This window comes from Talpa occidentalis, unplaced genomic scaffold (genome assembly GCF_014898055.3).
Source record: "Talpa occidentalis isolate TD23 unplaced genomic scaffold, MPIMG_talOcc4v2.1 talOcc4.8, whole genome shotgun sequence".
In the NCBI taxonomy this organism is placed as follows: domain Eukaryota; kingdom Metazoa; phylum Chordata; class Mammalia; order Eulipotyphla; family Talpidae; genus Talpa; species Talpa occidentalis.
This window is the reverse complement of record NW_023605194.1, coordinates 14,233,727-14,252,658: the sequence shown is the minus strand read 5'-3', so window position 1 is coordinate 14,252,658 and position 18,932 is coordinate 14,233,727. Positions and strand designations below refer to the sequence as shown.

The 18,932-nt window shown below is 40.8% G+C and overlaps 1 protein-coding gene and 1 long non-coding RNA gene across 21 annotated transcripts in view; one reads left to right on the top strand and one right to left on the bottom strand.

The window, feature by feature from the left end:
- The window catches only part of LOC119233423 (uncharacterized), a 70,311-nt gene extending 58,608 nt beyond the window's left edge, over positions 1–11,703 (bottom strand). For 10 of the 12 annotated variants that reach the window (XR_008549878.1, XR_008549877.1, XR_008549880.1 and 7 more), the window contains exons 1-4: positions 11,590–11,703; positions 10,359–10,475; positions 9,433–9,539; positions 1,757–1,836 (exon numbers count right to left, since the gene is read on the bottom strand). This is a non-coding gene — a long non-coding RNA (uncharacterized LOC119233423). The remainder of the gene's footprint in view (positions 1–1,756; positions 1,837–9,432; positions 9,540–10,358; positions 10,476–11,589) is intronic. The other 2 variants (XR_008549884.1, XR_008549882.1) reach the window with 2 other exon arrangements.
- ADD3 (adducin 3) overlaps positions 10,260–18,932 on the top strand; it is a 115,369-nt gene continuing 106,696 nt past the window's right edge. Inside the window, exon 1 of one of the 9 annotated variants that reach the window (XM_054690162.1) lies at positions 10,260–10,537. The gene's annotated coding sequence lies outside the window, so the exon portion shown is untranslated. Of the gene's footprint in view, positions 10,538–11,589; positions 11,611–12,328; positions 12,652–12,927; positions 12,974–13,173; positions 13,251–14,254; positions 15,504–18,932 lie in introns of those variants that run through there. The other 8 variants (XM_054690173.1, XM_054690172.1, XM_037495750.2 and 5 more) reach the window with 8 other exon arrangements.

Below are 18,932 nucleotides of genomic sequence, written 5' to 3'. Positions count from 1 at the left end.
AACAGGAGAAAGTTTGAAACTTCATTCCTAAGGAAACGTTCTATGAACCTTCAGCTGATCCACAGCTCCGGGTTATCTCATTCCTATACTTAGAGAATTCCTTTCACTCCAGTAAAGTGAACGTGATGTCCGGATTGCCACAATCTCTTCCCGGTGCATATTTTAACTCCCATCCAAACTCACCTTTATTTCAGAAGCAAACAATTTCTTTGCAACAAAACTCTCAGAAGTCCCTCATGCTTCAAAGTAATGATTAAACTCCATTTCTACTGTTGATTTTTTTTCCTGATGGGTCAACATACACTCATCTAAAACTTCATTAAGTTCATTTTAAGCTTTCTCCTCTCTTTCTAATTGTATAAGCAAAAGAATACATGGATTTATCAGAAGGGAAATGCAGGCATATACAGGAAGTGATTATTTATTTAAGATTAAAACAAGGGGAAATTTAAGAAACTATCAGAACATTGTAATAAGGACCTGAAATCATGCCATAAACTCCTGTAGACTCAATAAATATTTTTTATATTCTAAGAAAAAGAATTATCTTCATTGCCTTTTTATGAAGATCTCTCTGTACAAAGACATTTTACCTAAGTTATTTCTACTTCTCCTAACAAACTTGCAGGGCAGGTTGCATTTTCTTCATTACACAGATAAGGAAACTGAGCCTCTTGATTTGGTCAAGACTTCACAGCTAGCTAAGTGCTTGAGATGAGGTCTGGACTCAGGTTCACCCCGTTCTCTTCACATCTGTTCAGGATTGTCTCTCTTGCCATACAAGTTGCAACTTAGCACTTCAAAGGAGAGAACCAAGACCAACAGAGGCCCTGAGATGCAGAACTTAGCTCAACAAAAAGATAAGAAGAATGTCCCTTCACAGGAGGTTGGGTGATTGGTTATCGGTCAGGATACTGTACATAAAATTCCTGCAGTGGATCAGAGGTTGGATCAAGTTACCTCCAAGTACCCTCCAAGTCTACAAATGTATTATTTGATCCCCACACTTATTTTTCAGAGAGGGAAATGGAATCATTGAATAACTAGCTCAAGTTCACAGATAACTAGAGCAGAAACCACACCACCTGACTATCCTTCTATTGACCTTTCCAGTAAGACATGCCTATGTTCAAGATCATGGACTTTGTTGCATTTTGTATACCTAATTTTTTATATATATAATTTTGAATACCTTTACTCATTTGTTTGTGATTTTGGTTAACCTAGGTTCCATCTTTATATCCTGCAACAAATAAATGATAAGGGGGAGGGAACGTCATGTCTTTTGTTTTCTCCTCCTGTCTCCTCTAAGAGCTAAGGGTCAGGAACAGAGCCATTTGATGTCTCCCAACTTCTTTTAAATTCCTTGGATTCCTAACCCAGTACAAAAGTATTAATGTGGCATACACATAAAGAAAATAGGGGCATGAGGAAAAGGGGTGGGCTGATATAATTCCAGAAAATAAAATTAAAAAAAAGTCCAATCAGAGGTGCAGCCTGTAAAACCTCTCATGATATTTTTAAAAGTTATCAGAGCTGGATCAGTTCTACCTCCCATTTTGTAGAAAAGAAGAAAAAACCAAGAAGAAAAAAACTAAGGAGAGCCTTCAAAAAACAACTGACTTCTCGGCTGAAGCATGTTGTATCAGGCCTGGATAAGGCCTGATTGTACGGAGACAAGCTTAGAAAAATCCACACTGTGTTTGGACAGCCCTTGAATGTTTGAGAATAGCTGTTTAATGTATATGTCACCTACCTGCCATACGCCGGGTGTTCCCTGAAGTAAGTGCCAGATTTGTCTCTCAATGACCTCCCTGGCAAAGAAGTGAAAATCACCTATCAGAAAAAGAACCCACTTTAATGAGAGAGATTGCCACCCATCCTCCCAGTCCAAAGCTACTATGACAAAATATAAGCCTTTCATGAGAAGGTGAAAACCGAAGGCCTGGCTCATGTATTTGGAAAGCTGACTTAGATTAGATACCTAAATTCTTACTACTTAATGTAAAATTGGGGTAAATAAGTTTTTGTCAAGGCTGCTGGAAAGGTTGACCATTTAGTTAACAATTAACAGCCAAGCAATTTGTTTCCAGAAAACCTATTTATTTCCATTACCTTATTCAGGTCATTTAGAAAATGCAGTTTTAAACTTTCCAAGTGAGGGTTAGAGAGATTTTAAGTATGGGTAGAAGAAAAGACTAGGTTCTGGTTCATTAATTGACCAAGCAATATTGGAAAGTGGTAAAAGAAGGGGTGAGTTTGGATTCCAGTCTTTATTCCCTGGTTTTAAAACATTTATCCACATTTTGGGCAAATGACTTAATTTTCCAGTACCCCGGTATCCCTGTTTATAAACAGGTAACACCTCATGGGGTTACTGGAAAGATTAAATGACATAGTACCTGGCACACAGTGAGTATTTAGCAAATGTAAAACTATTTTGTTTTAATGTTAAGAATGGTGATTCTTTCCCCTCCAAGTTTGAAATGAAAATGATCAGCCAGGCAGACTCTGTATAGATTTACATCCAGATTTTGTTATGTTTAGCTCTCACAAACAGCAGCCACTATTAAAATAAAAAGAAAAAAATTAACGAAACTGGTTTTTACATTGGATTGCCATATATATTGCATATACACTGCAAGTTATTATATTATTTTTCTGTGATACCCTAACAAGCTTCTTATCTCTCCTTGGGTGTGGTTCACACTCATCATACTGTTGGCTTTGTTCAGTATCTTATCTCTTCTAATTTAATTTCAATAATCATTACAAATGAGGTTGTGAGAAGCTTGTCCTGTTCAGCAAATATGGCTTATGATACATGAAATAAGTCATTAATCTCCTAGGGTCTTAAAGGGTTATAGGTCTTTTTTAAAATCGGGGGAGAGGAGAGGTCAACAAATGCCTAGAATTTAATCCAAATGATTAAAAGGACAGGATGTTCTTTTTTCCCTTAGGGCCACAGAAGGAAATGAGAACTAAATTTAATACCATGAGTTCTCATGTTCATAAATTGATGTCTTAGGCTTATGTGTCCTAGTAATTATGCCCTGCTTTGGAAAGGTTTACCCTGAAAGTTTAGTCAGAAAGATAAAAATTCAGAAGCTGGGAGAGCTAAGAAACTAGGAAATAAGCTTTGGGAACTTCCAACAAGGTACTTATCTCAAAGGACACACAGGGCAAACTTGTTTTGTTTGTGTTTTCTTTATTTTTTGCACAGGGCAAACTTGTAAAATGGGATTTATGTGTCATGTCCTAGCCATGCTTCTACTTTCTACCTCAGTGGTGGAACAGATGTCAAGTCATGGAGCCCTTTTACTCTTCTCTGCCTGGTGAAGTAAGCTGCTCAGGCTGTCCCATCAGACATTTACACTCTAGTGAAAACTTAATGTGTTATTGCTCCCAGGAAGGCTTTGTTTTGAAAGCTTTATCTGTGCCTCTGTTGTAATGTTTTTAATCCCTATGTCATAGTGTAAGCAACTGAGACCACTCTAACTTAAGTAAAACAGGAATTTACTGGAAGAGCAAGAAACAGTTAAAGAACATCTTGGAAAAGATAGGAGCCTAGTCAGTTCTGTGAGATTTCTGCAGCCATATCTAATCACATTCTCTTCAGGGACCTTCCTTAAGATGAATTCTGACCTGCTTAGGTCTGTATCACTCCACTGGATTCAAATGCTAGGAAGAGGACATCTGGTTGCCCCAACCCCTTACTTAGGAAGAGGGTAGGATGCCAAGATGCAGCAAGTAGATGAAAAAAGCTTCCACAAAGGAATACTGAAGCCCTGTTACTGAAAGAGTGACTAGATGGTATGCAAACAAAGTCCTACATTTAGTATAATCACCAAGTAAAATAATTTACACATCTGTAAATAAACTTTACATCTTGGACATGTGGTAAAAGAAGAGGGCTGTCCCAGCTCTTAGGTAGCCATCTTAGCTCACATGAAGGGCCCTTCTCAGAGACCCATCCCTGATCTCCAGTGATAGCATAGCAGATAAAAGAAAAAGGAGCAACTCCCAAATTCTTTCAATGGCTTTCTCTCAAAAGTTTTTAAATAAACATCTTATGATTTGACTGTATTTGAAAATACTTAAATTGAACTTTGCTCTTTACAAACTTTTTCTTCTAGGCAAACAGATTTACTTGCTATTCTAACAGCACACCTCATACTTTTCTAATCTGCAGAATGAAGAGACCTATATCTCTTACCACGAACATGACCCTGAGCAAAACTCTAGGGGACCCTTTTCTGAAAACTCACATACATACCTTTGTTCCTGCCACCCCATCTTCAAAGGCTCTTCTCCTCTATCTTCCCCCACCCAAAATAATCCTGCTCTTCCTACTCAGAGATGTCACCCTATTTTCTCCAGTAGCAATTGACCTCTTTCTTCCCTGACTCCCTTAGGATTTTTTGCATAGATTATTTACCTTGGCTCTTCTATACATATCAAATGTAGGTCTTGGACAAATTATTTAACCTCTTTGAGATTTTGTTTCTTCATTTTAAAAATAGATACTGATTTCACAGGATTGATAAAATGATTAACTATAACAAATATAAAACACCTAGCACAATATTTAGCATGTAATAACTCATTAGATTGGTAGCTATGACAATTACCATTTCTTCTTGTTACCAAAACTATAATAATTATTAAAGTAGAAAATAATATTATTTATAAGGCAGATATTTATTGTTTGGTAGGAGCTTCACATTTATTATCTCATATGTGTTAACTTTGTAATCTAGCTGGTTTTATAAATTTGTGTTTTATTTCCCAACTAGATGTTTAGGACATAGTTTATGCATTAAGGTTTTTTTTTTATAATCTTCCCAGTGCCAGACTAGTTCACAGTTCATAGCAAGTGCTCAGGAATTATTTGTTGCAAATGATATGATGATTTGTAAATCTGAAATTCAGTGACTTGCATTATGTCAAAATATAAGCTGATTTGGAAAATCAGATCCCAATTTGGCTTGCATTTTAATACTGGGTTTTAGATATATCAGTTGCTTAAATGGTATGTTGGTGAAAGCTTTGCCTTCCTCTCACTCAGTATACACTTTTGAATATCTACTATGCGCCACACTCTGTTAGAGTCAACCAGCAAAGACTTCTAAAATAGGAATATGATGACATTCATTTGTCTATATTTTTGGCATGTTTACAGACTCCATTTTTGCTTATTCCCTTCAAGAAAGTGGCTCTTATGTTGTAATCTAAGCACTTAGAGAATATACAAAACATACAGCATAATGAATAGTTAGACTCTGGAGTCAGAAAGCCTGGGTTTGAATCCCAGTTCTGCTAATTCTTTGCTCTGAGATAGTGGGCAAGTTACTTATCCTCTCTAAGCTTCAGTTCTTTCATCTGTAAGATGAAAATAATAATAGTACTTATCTTTAAGGACTATTGTAAGTATGAAATGAAATAATGCATATAAAACCTTTAGTTCTGGCCTACAAGAAAATAAAATACTAGCTAACTTTGAACTATTCATATTCATCCTCGAAACATACTAAGGATACTGGACAAGAAGAATGCAATTGGAAAGTCACTTTTTTGAACAAGGGAAGAGGGAATAAACATATATTTAAGTTCCATGATGTGCTGGGCAGGAGAATAGAAGTTCTCCATATGTTATGTTATTTAATCCTCACAACAGCATGGTCAAACAGGCATTATCTCACAGATGAGGCTACCAGGGCTCAGAGAGGTTAAGTTTCTTGCCAGACTTTGTACCACAGAAATGGTAGAATCAGAATTAGTACTCTGAATCCTTCTCACACGATGAAAAAGGATCCTGTAGCATTTCACTCATATCTCTATGACTATGCAAACACTGTACTGTTTTTATAGCATAGCAGTGCTCAAAGCTTAGCATACATAAGAATCACTTGGGGTGCTTGAAAAACCCTCAATCCAGGTCCCTCCCCTAAAAGATTCTAATTTAAGGATAGGGCTAAGAAATCAGAATTTGAGGAAACATCCCATAATTCTGTCATAGACTATTCTGATCATATTCTAGAAATAGTGCCACACCCTGTTTTAAGATTCTGTAATTCAGATACATATAGTAAAGATTAGAAGTTTGTATCTTAAGGTATATGACTATGTGATGACTGATATGTAAACTGACATATTTTAAGTTTCATCTAGCAACTGCATATTTTGTATTTATCTTATAGTCTCTATACAAAAACTGATATTGTAGCCTCCTTGGTGGCACAAGGGGTTAAGCGTCAGCACTATGAAGCAATCCACAGCGACTGCAGCACAAGTTTGATCCCTGGCCAGGAAGGTGACCCACATGGTGCAGCAGACCTCTCCTGACTCGCCTGCTGCTCCCCTCAGCAGAGTATTTCAGTTGATCTGCCTGTTCTGTTCCCCACTCTGTCTCTGGTGAATCTTCTCAACCCCTCTGCCCCACATCTCTGGCCTACACCCCAGCTCTTGTATGCATAAATAAATAAATCTTTAAAAAAAATAAAAACTGATTATCTTTCAAATTGACTTTATATGAGATTTTATGTCCTATCTATAAGTAGGCTACTTCACTGGGAGTATCTTATTTATAGCAGTTATTTGTTTATTAGTTGCTTGCTTATTAACAGTTGTTTATTTAGCCAAGATGATTTTAAAAGACCCATCCATTGGGAAATGAATAATTAAGTATAAGTATCTTGGAGGGAGGGGTACTTATACTTAATGTTGAAGGTCTTTATCAGGTCTGATAATTTAAACAATTGTTTAAGGACCTGTCAGGTATTTAGCTGAGGTAATTCCTTTAAAATAAACCATATAGGTCACATAGTGCTAATAAAATATGTTGATGAATTCTTGAGTATTGCCCTGATTCCATCTCCTTGGGGAATGGAGAACTCATTAGTGTGTGTTCCATGTCAGTCTTTCCTGCTCTCTTCCTCAGGAACTTTCCAGATAAATTTGGCATAAAAGGGTGATCAAAATGTATGTAGCATGCTCGAGTTTCAAATGAATGGTTCATCTAAGCCCACTGATTAAATACATGACATTACGTAGTATGAAAAGGCTGCTGTATTTCACTGAGTTTACTTTTCTGTCTGAGAGCTTTAAATAGGTAAAGGGATGGAGGAGGCCTCTCTATATAAATTCTTAGCTCTTGATACAGCAGATGCCTATTTCCCAGCACAAGGGCGATGCCTCAAATGCTGCGAAGTAGTTAAACTGGGAGCAGCAGGGTGTGTATGTGTGTGTGTATCTGTGTGTGTGTGTGTCTGTGTGTCTGCCTGCACACAAGGGGAGAGATAAACCTGTTTGCTTTCTGAAACAATAAGTAGTAAAACAGGTTGTTTAGGGTAAAGTCCCTTGAACTAGATAATTGATTTTAAATACATCTGCCTATAATAGTACCTTATATTTACATAGAAAAGTTCAAAGCATTTTTACATTTACTATCTCATTTGAACTTCCCAACAACAGTATGAAGTAGGCACGGTAAGTATTATAGTCCACCACCACCGCCACTTAAAAGATGTCTAAACTGAGGCACAAGCATGTCAAGAAACTTGCTTGAGGTCACATAACCAGTTGGTGTCACAACTAGAAGTAGAGCACCGGAATTTTGAAACTTAAGCCTGGTTTTTCTTGGCAGAAAGTGTCTCAGCTACTGCTTGATCTATCCAGAGTTCATGTGGAGATTTGTGGTTACAATTTAATTGGAGAATACAAATCAGGCATGCCTAAAGAGCTCTACAGAAAGGAGATTGTTTCTCTTAGATCAAGACTGTGTTAGAAAAGAGAGGTAGTGAATGGAGTCAGTTGTTTTGGACAATGCAAATTACAAACAAACAAAAACACTTTGTAATCAGCTTCTGGATATTTGGGGGGTTATTCATTCATTAATTCGTGTATTCATTTTTTTAAAGTATCTATTAAGTGCCTTTATATAAGAGACTGTGCTTAGCACTTTTGGGAAGACACAAAGAAATGCATTTAATTTTGAGGGTTGCTTTAAATTATACAGACAATTTCTATTTTATTCATTGTCCATTACCACTGGGTAAATTAAATGAAATGCCTTCCTTGCAGAAGAGCAAGATAAACAAAAACAAATGAAGAAAGTGGACAACAATTTCCTTTAATTCTCTCCCTGTAGGAAACTTTTTTTGTAATCAAGGTGATAAATTGTCCTGCCAGGTACTCAAAAACCGAGCTACCTATGTCATCCAATATAACACAGATTTTACTGTAAAGTCCCCTTGAAACTAGGGAGAGTGAGCTAAGGTTAGTGACAGGTTCCTTATCAGAGATACCAGATCAGGATTTAAGGGAAAATGTTAGCAACTTCCAAATAGCATCTCTGAAAGCCACGATTAAGTCTCTAAAATACTTTCCCCTACCTGGCTCCAAAATGGACTTTTCCTCTTGGCAGTCATGCTTATATGGACAAAAGGGGATATACAGAAGATACAAAATGAAAGGGGAAAGAGACATCAGTGGGTTCAAGGAAACAACTGACAGAGTTGAAGGCCCTGCCAGTTGGGTGGAAGATAAAGAAAAGTTTGCAAGTGAGTGTAGTCAGTTTCCTTGGAGTCCACTTTTTTTTTTTTTTTTAAAAAAAGCTTTTCCCTGGACAAATTTCTTAACTTTCCATCATAAACATCTCCCAAGTTGAAGGCAAAATTTGTGCTAATATTTATATACATTATAAGTACTTGTTTGATATATTTCTTTAGTTTATACCACATACACAAATAGTGTCATTGAGTGAAACTACCTTTTAGTGTTGTGACAGGTACTGTTCAGCCAGTGTGTGGGGAACAGTTTATATGCACATCTGTGTTGTTTATTTGCCTGTGTGTGTGTGTGTGTGTGTATGAAGAGTGCAAGTTCAGAGTTCACCCAACTCTGTCCCTAACTGTCCTCATTTTGCTTCTATGGGTTTTCCCTTTTTTTCCACTTGTAAAATTTTGTAGGGTTGGAGTTGGTGAACTCCAAAATATGTTCCAACTCTACCAGCTGATGATATTCCAGTTTTTAAACCTGGTTTTGTTATTAAACATGTACTGCAATCAAGCAGTATGCCTAGCAACATAATAGGATTCTGCTTCAGGAAAGTTGGTTGGGTACAAAAGCATAAGTCAGACAAAATTAATTTTACTCAGTTTATAAAAATTATTTGATTTGCAAAATAATTTCAGGAAAAGTTGGTAAATAATAAACTCAGGTTATACCATTTAAAGTATTTTTAAAAAATAAAAAATTGGAGTAAATTTTTTTCCAAGCAAGTCATCCAGAGTAAGACGTACGTGGATTAAATAATAAAAAATAGAAATATATTTCATAAAATTCTAGTATTTTGGAATGCTAAAGGAAAATTTCAATCCAACATCCTCATTTTCTAAATTAGGGAATTTAGAATCAAATAAGATTACTTACTTGTTGAAGATCACACAGATAGTTAACAAAGACCGCAAAGAAAATCAATTGCAGATTTTGGGGGTATTTTCTCTATGCATATTTTGAGACCACACTTCTTCATTTACCTATTAGGGAGAAAAATCATAAATAATCACTGCTTAAATGGAGGAATATTAAAAAAAATTTAAAGTTAGAATGCAGATTCTCAGGTTCCTTGTGTATAAACACATCACCTTTCAACAATCTAAATAGCAGATTCACATGCATTTAAAGTGACTTAATCTACTTATTATCTTTGCTGACCTTTAAATTACCACTGAAATAGCACAGTACTCTGTTATTATTTAAATTACTTCAGATATACTCTTTGGATTTTCTATAAACCATACTGTGATTTTTATAGCATGAGTACACATTTTGATCTCTGTCAATAATATACTTTCTAACACTGACATTTACTGAAATTCCAGATATGCTTGTAAGTGTTGATAGGACTTGGCTCCTTTGCTCCAGTCCAGTTTTATTATTCCTTTCACATTCTTTTATTAAATACTACATAACATCCTTTTAATACTTATTTCATTGCAGTGGCCGGAAATCAAATATTAGCATAAAGTACTAATCAGTTTCAAGTCACCACAGTTGACATTTGCCGTGGACCCCAACATTTCAAGCTGGAAGGGCTCTTTAAAACTAATGCTTCTAGCATTTCATTGACTCACACTAAATCGGTCCCTCGATCACCCAGTTAATTTTAACCTTGACCTCCCACAGCTGTACTGCTTTACTCAGTCCAAAAAAACTCCCTGCTTCCACCCTTTCTGCCACTTATGAAGCAATAGCGGGGAGGAAAACAAAACCCATTCCTTTAAGAAAGATTCCGCCTCCTCTCTTAAGAAACGAGAGCCTAATGGTAATTGTGGAGTCTCTACTAAGTCACACACTTTACTACTTGGCTTAGGGAGAAGCTGCCGCCCCACTGCTGCTGTCGCTGCTGCTGCCTCCGCCGCTGCTGGTCTGAGGCTGCAGTGGGTGTCTGTGCAGCACTGCAGAATCCACACCTACAGAAGAGAAGACACACGTCTACTAGTCCGGACACGAGAAAGCCTCGGATCCTCAGCGGGTAAGAAGATCTTTTATCCATTTTGCCTAGAAACTGTGAGTAAGGGAACGATTTAGGAAAAGACTGCTCTCTACAGAGGTACTGAAAATGGTTTGTTAATTTCTCTTGCTTTGAGGAGGATCTAAATTTGAGACTGGCAATGCCAATGCCCTGGATAGTGGAGACTATTGTCTGATATGTGTCCTTAACATACTTTTTTTGGGGGGTGGGGTGGGGGTGTAGGGCTCTTCATAAAAAGGCTAACCTTTATGCATGCAAAGCTCTCCATTTTTTGCTTTTTTTAAATGCAAGAAAACAGTCAGCCACTCCCAATATCTCTTTCAAATACTGCAGATATTTTAAAATGGCAAATAACATGACAGGATGAGCATTTTCTAAATTATTTTCTGCCCCAAGTCCAGGAAGCCTTCCCCACGATGCTATCCGAGTATTTAAAAATCCCAAGGCATGGTTAGATCTTGAGCAGATGGGAGATGGAGGCTGACTACAATTTCCATAGCCTTAGTCCAGTGGGGAGAGAAAACGGGGGTAAATGAATCACAGTTTGCGCCAAGACAAGATTCGTTTTCCACACTTCGTATGTGGGAAGAGGAAACTACATTTTAATTAGCACATTTTTAGGGAAGAGGCAGGGATGGAGATGAGGGGGGTGGCGTGAAGTGTTTGAGGGGGAAGACGGGAGTCTGCAGAGGGGGAAGGAAATGGAGTGGTCGGTCGCCAGCGCCTGGGAAACGGAGAGATAAGGGTGGGGAACGAAGTTTGTTGTGTGTGCGAGGGTGGGGTTGACCCAAGGGGGCCTGTGAATCCCCGGCATGGCGCTCGGAGGAGTGTGCGTGCGCGTGGACTCGTGCCCGCGGAGGACATGTGTGCGGGAGGGATGTCAAGCCGTGGGTGGCGGGGAGAGGTGCGCGCCGCCGGGAGGTCTATTTCCAGAGCAGACCGCGGCGAGGAACGTGCTCGGGCGGCACCTGTGGATTGGATGGAGCCACATTTCTGCCATTGCCTGTGGCAAAGTTTATCCGGCCCCGGGTTCTGCTCGCGGCTGGCGGTACCTTGACTTTCACCTCCCGGAGGTCCGTCTCCAAAGGTCACGAGACCAGGGCCGGAGTCGGGGTGCAGACCCGCGAAGGGTCGGGCGGAGCAGGACGGCGAGCCCCGGCCCCGGGGCTGAGGCGGCAGGAGGCGTCCCCGCGGCGGGCGGACCCCAGGCCCCTCCTGGGGGCGCGGGGAGCCGCCGCAGTGGCCGCTCTGGAGACCCGCAGCCGGGGGGGGGGGGGGGGGAGGGGGGGGGCGGCAGACGCGGGCGCCGAAAGCGGCGGCTCGGCCTCGGGAGCGGGGGGCGGGCTCGGGTCAGGGTGGGCGGCCCGTCCGGGGCGTCCCTCGGGCAGGCGTCCCTCAGGGGCCTTCCGCCTCCCGCCCCAGCGGACGCCGCGGGTCCGCCTCGGCGACGGGGGCGGGCGGGCGGCCGCCCGGGCCGAGCCTGCGGGGGGCGGGCGGGTAGGCCCGGGGTGCGGCGGCCTCTCAGACTCGGCGCCGGCGGGCGAGGAGGGGGCCGCAGGGGGCGGAGCCAAGCCCTCGAGGGGCGCCCGGGGCGGAGCCAGGGGAGGGGGAGCGGGCATCGAGGGGCGGAGCCTCTAGGAGGCGGGGCCAGCCCGGACCTGTGCTTCCGAGGGGCGGGGTCGGGACGCTCGGGGGCTCGAGGGGCGGGGCCGGGGGCGTTCCGGGGCGTTCCGGGGCGGAGCCAGGGGCGCCTGGGGGCGAGGGGCGGGGCCCGAGGGGCGGGGCCGGGGGCGCTCAGGGGGCGCTCGGCCAGTCCCGCCAGAGCGCCAGCCGCCCGCCCGTAACGGTCGCCCGGGCGAGGGGCGGGAGGCTCCGCGAGGGGGTCAGTTACGTTTTCGAAAGCCGGGAGCGAGCGCCGGGGCCCTCGGCGACCCAGGTGTCGCCGCTTCCTGCCGCCCGGGGCTCGCCCAGGCCCCTCCCTCTCACGCCCCCTCCCGCCGCCCTCCCCGGGCCGCGCGGCGCTTAAGAGGCGGCGGCGGCGGATCCGGCGGCCGCGGCAGCCCGGGCGGCCGGACAGGAGGGCGGGGCGCACAAAGCCCGCCGCGCGCCGCGAGGTAACCCCGAGCGAGGGAGGGCGCCGTCGCCCGCGCCTCCTCCCCGCGGGCCGGCGGGCGTCCGCGCGGACGGGGCTGCGGGCACCTTCCGGGGCGCGCGGGGGGCTGGGGGCGCGCGGGGGGCCGCGGGGACCTCCCCTCGGGCGCCCCTGCCGCCTCAGGTGAGCCCCCCTCCGCCCGAGCGGCGGGGGGGGTCTCGGCGCGGGCGGCGGGCGCGACCCCCCGGGGCGTCCTCTGAAGGTCCTCGGGGGGCGAGGGGTTAAAAAAAAAAAAATCGAGGACTGGTTGAAACTCAGTGACCCGAGGATCTGCAGCCCCGAAGGTGCGCTGCGGGAGGGTGGGAGGTTCCCGCGCTGGGCAAAGGTGGGGGATTGTTTTGTTTTCCTCGGGTAGGAAACTTGTGTTGCTGGCAGGAAAGTGCGCGGCCACCTCCTGCGGGGCCCGTGGCTCGCGCCCCAAACCTCCCCCCCGCCCCGCGCACCCACACCCCCTCCTCGCTCTCTGCAAACGTGTGCATGTTAGGTTGCGCTGGAGTGACAAGCAGAGTTGGCAGCAGGTCGGGTTGGCTGGTGTTTGGGATGCGTCCAGCCCCCTTGGAGGTATGTTTGCTGGTGGAGCTGAGGCAAGACCACAGGCGCAGGTAGCCTAAGCTGGGCCGCTATTAAAGCGGCGAGGATGCCCTCGGGTGAACTTTTTTGTTGCAGAGATTTAATTGCACGTAGGTGCCCGAATGGAAGCTCAAGCAAAACCACTAATTTCTTGGGCACATGTGCTGTTGCAATCGATCTGCTGGAGTGGCAAGGAAAGGAGTGGAATTAACTCAACCCAGAGGCTGTGGATGGGGGTTATAAGCAAGTTTCGTGAAGGAATTTTTTATAAAATTCTGGGAGTTGGAACCAGCTGCGTGAACCTGTGTGTACGTTTGCGTTAAGTTGTGCATTTCAGATGCAACGCTGTGAAATGCTTGTTTTTCTTGGGTGGAGTGCATCTGTATCATGCCGAGTACATCTTAACTTTGGCTTCAGAAAATTCCTGATGAGGGTGTAAAAGACAGTAGAATTTGTCATTTTTAAGATGCTTATAGTAAAGTATGGGGCCAACTCATTTATAGGGTTAAATTCCTTTTGGGGCCTTGTCAAAAATTTTATATCTGAGTCTCTATTGCATTATAATTGTGTTGTAACTTTTTTTCCCTTTGCTTAAATTGACCAGATTAACATTGCAGAGGTCTGGGGGGAGGGGGGGAACTGACCACTTTTACTTCATTTAACTCTTAATTTTTCCAAAAAGTTAAGTCTGTGCTGACTTTTAAAAATTGGCTTAAAGTGTTGGCATGTTGGCCATAGTTGCTTTAAAAAAAGAAGTGGTGTAAGCGTTTTGAATATTAAGCATAATTTGAGTTCTTTCGATGACTTGAAGACTTTCAATATGGTGCAGCTTTTTACATGTATATCAGGAAATGTTTGGTAAACATTTGACATGACATGGGTGTTCATATGACAACTGGAAAGTATATTATGGAAGGATTATATTTTCAGAATATAAATTTTACATTCTGAAAATTATGAGAAAAATTATGTTGTATACTTTACTACTTCCAAACTCCCTCCACCTCCCTTTTAAATAATGTGATACTGGAATGAAAGTGAATTCTGTTCAGTGATGTTTAAAGTGTGTTGTTAAAGTCAGAACATCTTTTTTTAAGATTTAGTATCAGCAACAGCCCACCTCCTAAACATAATCCTAAAACCTAGGTACAGAGTGGAGTCCAACTTCTAAGGGTGTGAGGCTTCCTGAAAGAGATTTATCCTGTTTGTCACGCCTAAGCCCACAAGTTCGATTGTTAGCTGTTTAATCTCGTCTATCTCAAAGCAGTTGATTATCAGTACTGGGCAGCATGCATGTCATCAGGGAATAAGAAGCATTTGTTTTGAGAGAAGAAATCAGATGAAAGCATCGAAACTCAACTCTGGACAAACTGGGTTTATGTTTATAGCCTGTTGGGGAAGGATAATGTCAGAATCTTAGCTTAACAGAGTTGCTATATGTAAAATGCTTAGAATAGAGTCTGGTACTCAGTAAGAGCTTTTTATGTTTGTCATCATCACTATAAAATGGCATATTTTTGAAGGTGGTTATATCATGCTAACCAGTTAGTGAAGACACAGCAAAAATATTTGTAATAGCCAATATTTATATGTTCTATCTCTGTGCCAGGTAGAGTTTTATATGATTTAATTTACTCAATCTTCACAACAACCCAGTAACTATCTAGAGACAAAGTTAAGTACTGATATTTTGCCCGAGGCCTACAGCTGCTAGGTAGCACCTACTCCTTCTTAACCCAGGGTCTGACTTTAGAGTGAGCCCATATCCCTTCTGGGCCATGTTGCTGTTACACTTGTAATGCCAGTGCAATCACTGAAAGCCCTTCGTCGTGTCCCCTGGCTACCAAGTGTGCATGTGTCTTATTTAGCCACACTCTCTGGTGTTAATACCAATAGGTTGTATTTAAATCTGAAGGGTAGTGCTTAATCTGCATTTAATAGAACCACCCTTTGACTTTGGGAGAGGCGTCCCTTTTGATTCACACATGTTTAGTTAAGATGTTAGAATTTGGGCTGAATGTTATCTTTTAGAAAATTATTGAAGTAACTGCATTTTAACACTGTGTAAATTTCAGGTATACACCATTTGTAAAATTATTAGAGACTTTTTAAAAAGTTCGTCTGATAATGCAGGGCTCCAGCTGGCCTAGTAGGCACTAACATCCTTGGAGAGATTACCATTCTGTACTAAATCCTTAGGCCTGACCAGTCATCTTCTGATTACCAACACCATATCAATCTGATGTAAGTTAAACTTATTCTAAATTCCACTTGAATTGCCTTCTAAAATTAACCTTAAATGATAATAAGGTATAACTTGGGGCTTATGCTTGTCACTAGCATAAGTCAGGGAACTGTGTATTGCTGTTTCATCAGTGTAGTTGATAGATCAAGTAAATTATTACCTAAATTAGGAGCTGCGGTGTTAAGTAATGTTTAGACTTGTTATTGTAGAGAGCTGATATGTCCTTTATTGGCAGTTGAGTAAAAGATAGTGTTAGGAAAATGCTTAAAAACTGTGATACAATTAATTAAATATGTAGTTTGAATAGAGAAAATTTGAAATGTCGAATCCAGGGTGCTATCTGGCCCTTTAAACAAACACCCTTTTTAAATTTAATTAAGCAGTCATAGACTATGTCATGTCATTCAAAATGAATGAGAGTCAACATACTTAATTTTAATGTCTTCTGTGTTAATGATCTATCATTTGATCTTGGAGTCTGTGCCAAGGTATTTATAAATTAAATTGTTATGAGGTCTTTTGAGTTTTGCCAGTGACTAAATTCTCTTGGCCAAAACCCAGGACAATCTCAAATTTTTACCGTAGTGGATCGTATACATTAAGAATTCTCTCTAAATCGTACTGGTTAGAAGTCTTTCCTTGACTATGACTTGAAAGGAAAAAGTCTGTTATCCCTTCCATAGTTCATATGTTTTTTTCTTCTAGTGGTAGCCAGTTGTGGACATGTGTCTAGCCATAGTTTTTAGGGGATACTTTTCCTTTCAGGTAAAGTTAAAAATTATTTGCCTGGCATTCATTCAATAAATACATGAATAGCAACAGTATGCACAGAAGAAGTTTAACTAAAATTTAAAGTATTGGAGGGGAATAAGTTTGTGGACTTTTTGTTTATTTTACATGTATTTTAATAATCTTTATCTTCTGTAGCTGGACAAATTAATATTAAAACATTTTAATATTAATAAAGTACTATTTACTTACCCTAAAGTCTTAGATTGTGGTGTAGTGAGAATCAGCCTCTTGTTTCGTTTAAACTGTTTCTTGTTGGGTATCTTTGAAAAATTGCATTAATAACTTATAAATAAAATAATGTTCTCAGGTTGCTCAGATATTACACTAAAGGAGCAATTTAGTGAAGAGTATCCTAGAAACCTTAAAGAATGAAACTTTCAGTTAGCTAGTACAACCCCAAAGTGGTAGTATATGCACAAAAGGTGTAAAATGGGTGACATTCTTTTCTGGTATTAAATGACTTGCCCTTCTTATAAGTTTGCTTCTTAAGAATATAGTACTAGAATATAGCCAGAACTGAAGTATTATTGTAAAAGGTATATAGACTTCAACATACAATTATAGCTTTATAAACTTAGGTAAATTGAGCTTTTACTCAAAGTCATACTGATGCACATTACTACCATATACTTGACTTTTACTTTGTTTTAAGTTGACTTTAGTTAAAGCTTAAGTGGAAATGGTGACTCTCTGATAAAAGATGAACTTTGAAACCTCTTTGTTTTTAATTGTCCCAAGCTGAGGATGTTGGTATATAGGTAGTACATCACTAGCATTTAAGATGGTTACTTCCGTGAAACTCACCTTATAAAAATTTCCACAACCAGCCATCCAGGGGGTCTGAACACTGCTTAGAAACTTAAAATGTTCTTAAAACCAATGTCTTAAGAAGTATCCAACATTTAATAAAACAAAATAAAAAATTTTACTGCTCAAAATGTGCCTTAAGGCAAGTAGACATTAAGACAAACAATGGATTCAGCAAGATGAAAACCTAACTCCAAGTAACATCCATGAAATTATTTTTTAATTCTTTTTTGCTACCTCTCATATGCCTTTAAATTTATTTTTGTTAAATTTATTTTGTTTAATTTATTTTTGTTAAAAAAACAACAAAATAAAAATAAGCAGACAACTATAAATCAGAGACATTCTGCAGGGGAGGGTGCGGGAAGAGCACAAGGGACTATGGTGATGGTGCACTGGTGAATTGGTGGTAGAAATTCTATGGGGACTACACCTGAGAAAAGCTAACATTGTAAGAAAAAAAAATAAATTAAAAAAAATTAATTTTTGTAATTTTCACCACCACCAGCTTCCCCCACTAAGGAATTGCTCACCTTTGTGGATGAAAGAGGAAGGGGCGGGGTGTGTGTGTGGTGTGTGTGTGTGTTCAGGAGCCTGTTTAACTCATCTGCCATGAGTTACTTGCAAGGAGAGCTGAAATTCCAACAATGTAGAAAGCAACCAGATTGGAGAAGTGCAAAGGTTTTTCAGGATCTTGGGAAGATAGTGTATTCCTTTATTGTTCCAATCACCAGTGTTTCTGTGAAGTTCTTCCACAGAGGTTTGCTCATCCAGAGAAGGGATAGTGTTTCTTTTTCTTTTCCATACACAATTCTCATCCCATCATATTTTGATCTCCTGGAATGACTAGCGCCATTACACAAAGACAGCTTTATTCAATACCTTCATGGAGAAGATAAGTAAGCTTATTTGGTATGTCTAAAAAAGTGTATTTGGAGATCAGGGCCTCCTTGAGAACTCTTTAAAAATACTCTACTTTGAATCCTTCAGAAATTAGAGACAGCAGCTGTTAACTGCATTGTTATTTCTAATCTTATTTGTTTTATTAGCACATAAGAAAAGGATTCTATAAAGTCAGCCTTTAAATATCTAAGGAACTGGGGTTGGGGGAGGGAAGGGTGATGGTCAGAGCTCAAGTGGAGCTGTGAATGGTCTTAAGTACATAGGGTGAGCTGCACAGATGAGAGTGGTAGGGAAAAGAGATTGGCAGTGAAGTTGGTATGTCTGCATTCCTTATCTGCACTTCCAGGTTGTTTTTTTAAAACTATAAAACAGTGTTGTACCTACCTTCCCAGTGTCCTGTGACTTTCATTGGCAGGGCTGAGTTCTATCATTCCTAGAGAAAGATGGAATTTGTAAAGAGATTCCCATAAGATTGTTGAAGTTTGGCTTTCAACTGAAGGTTTGCACTAAAAGGAATTTCCTTCTGCCTCTATCCACTACTGCTTTTTGAATTTCAAAGAAAGATCTCTGAAACAGAAGTGTGAGACGTCTTGTCACATAATAGTTGGGACCCATTATGTATTAAGTAAAACATGTATCAATGAATTAGAAATTCATATTACTTTAAAGACTTTTTTTTGCAAAGCTAGATACACAGTAATTTTAGTAGTAGGATATTTGTTTCTTTTTATGTGGATATTAAAAATTATTTTCAGTCAAAAAATGGTCTTTCATTGACCTAAGTTAATGTTGATAATGGCAAATTCATAGTTCTTGAAACATTTTGCTATCACTAATATGCAAATGAAATACTCAAATGACAAGGGTCTAGTCACTAGCCATTGAAAAGCTGTTAACCTGTATTGCAGAATATAATAGGGAAGGAA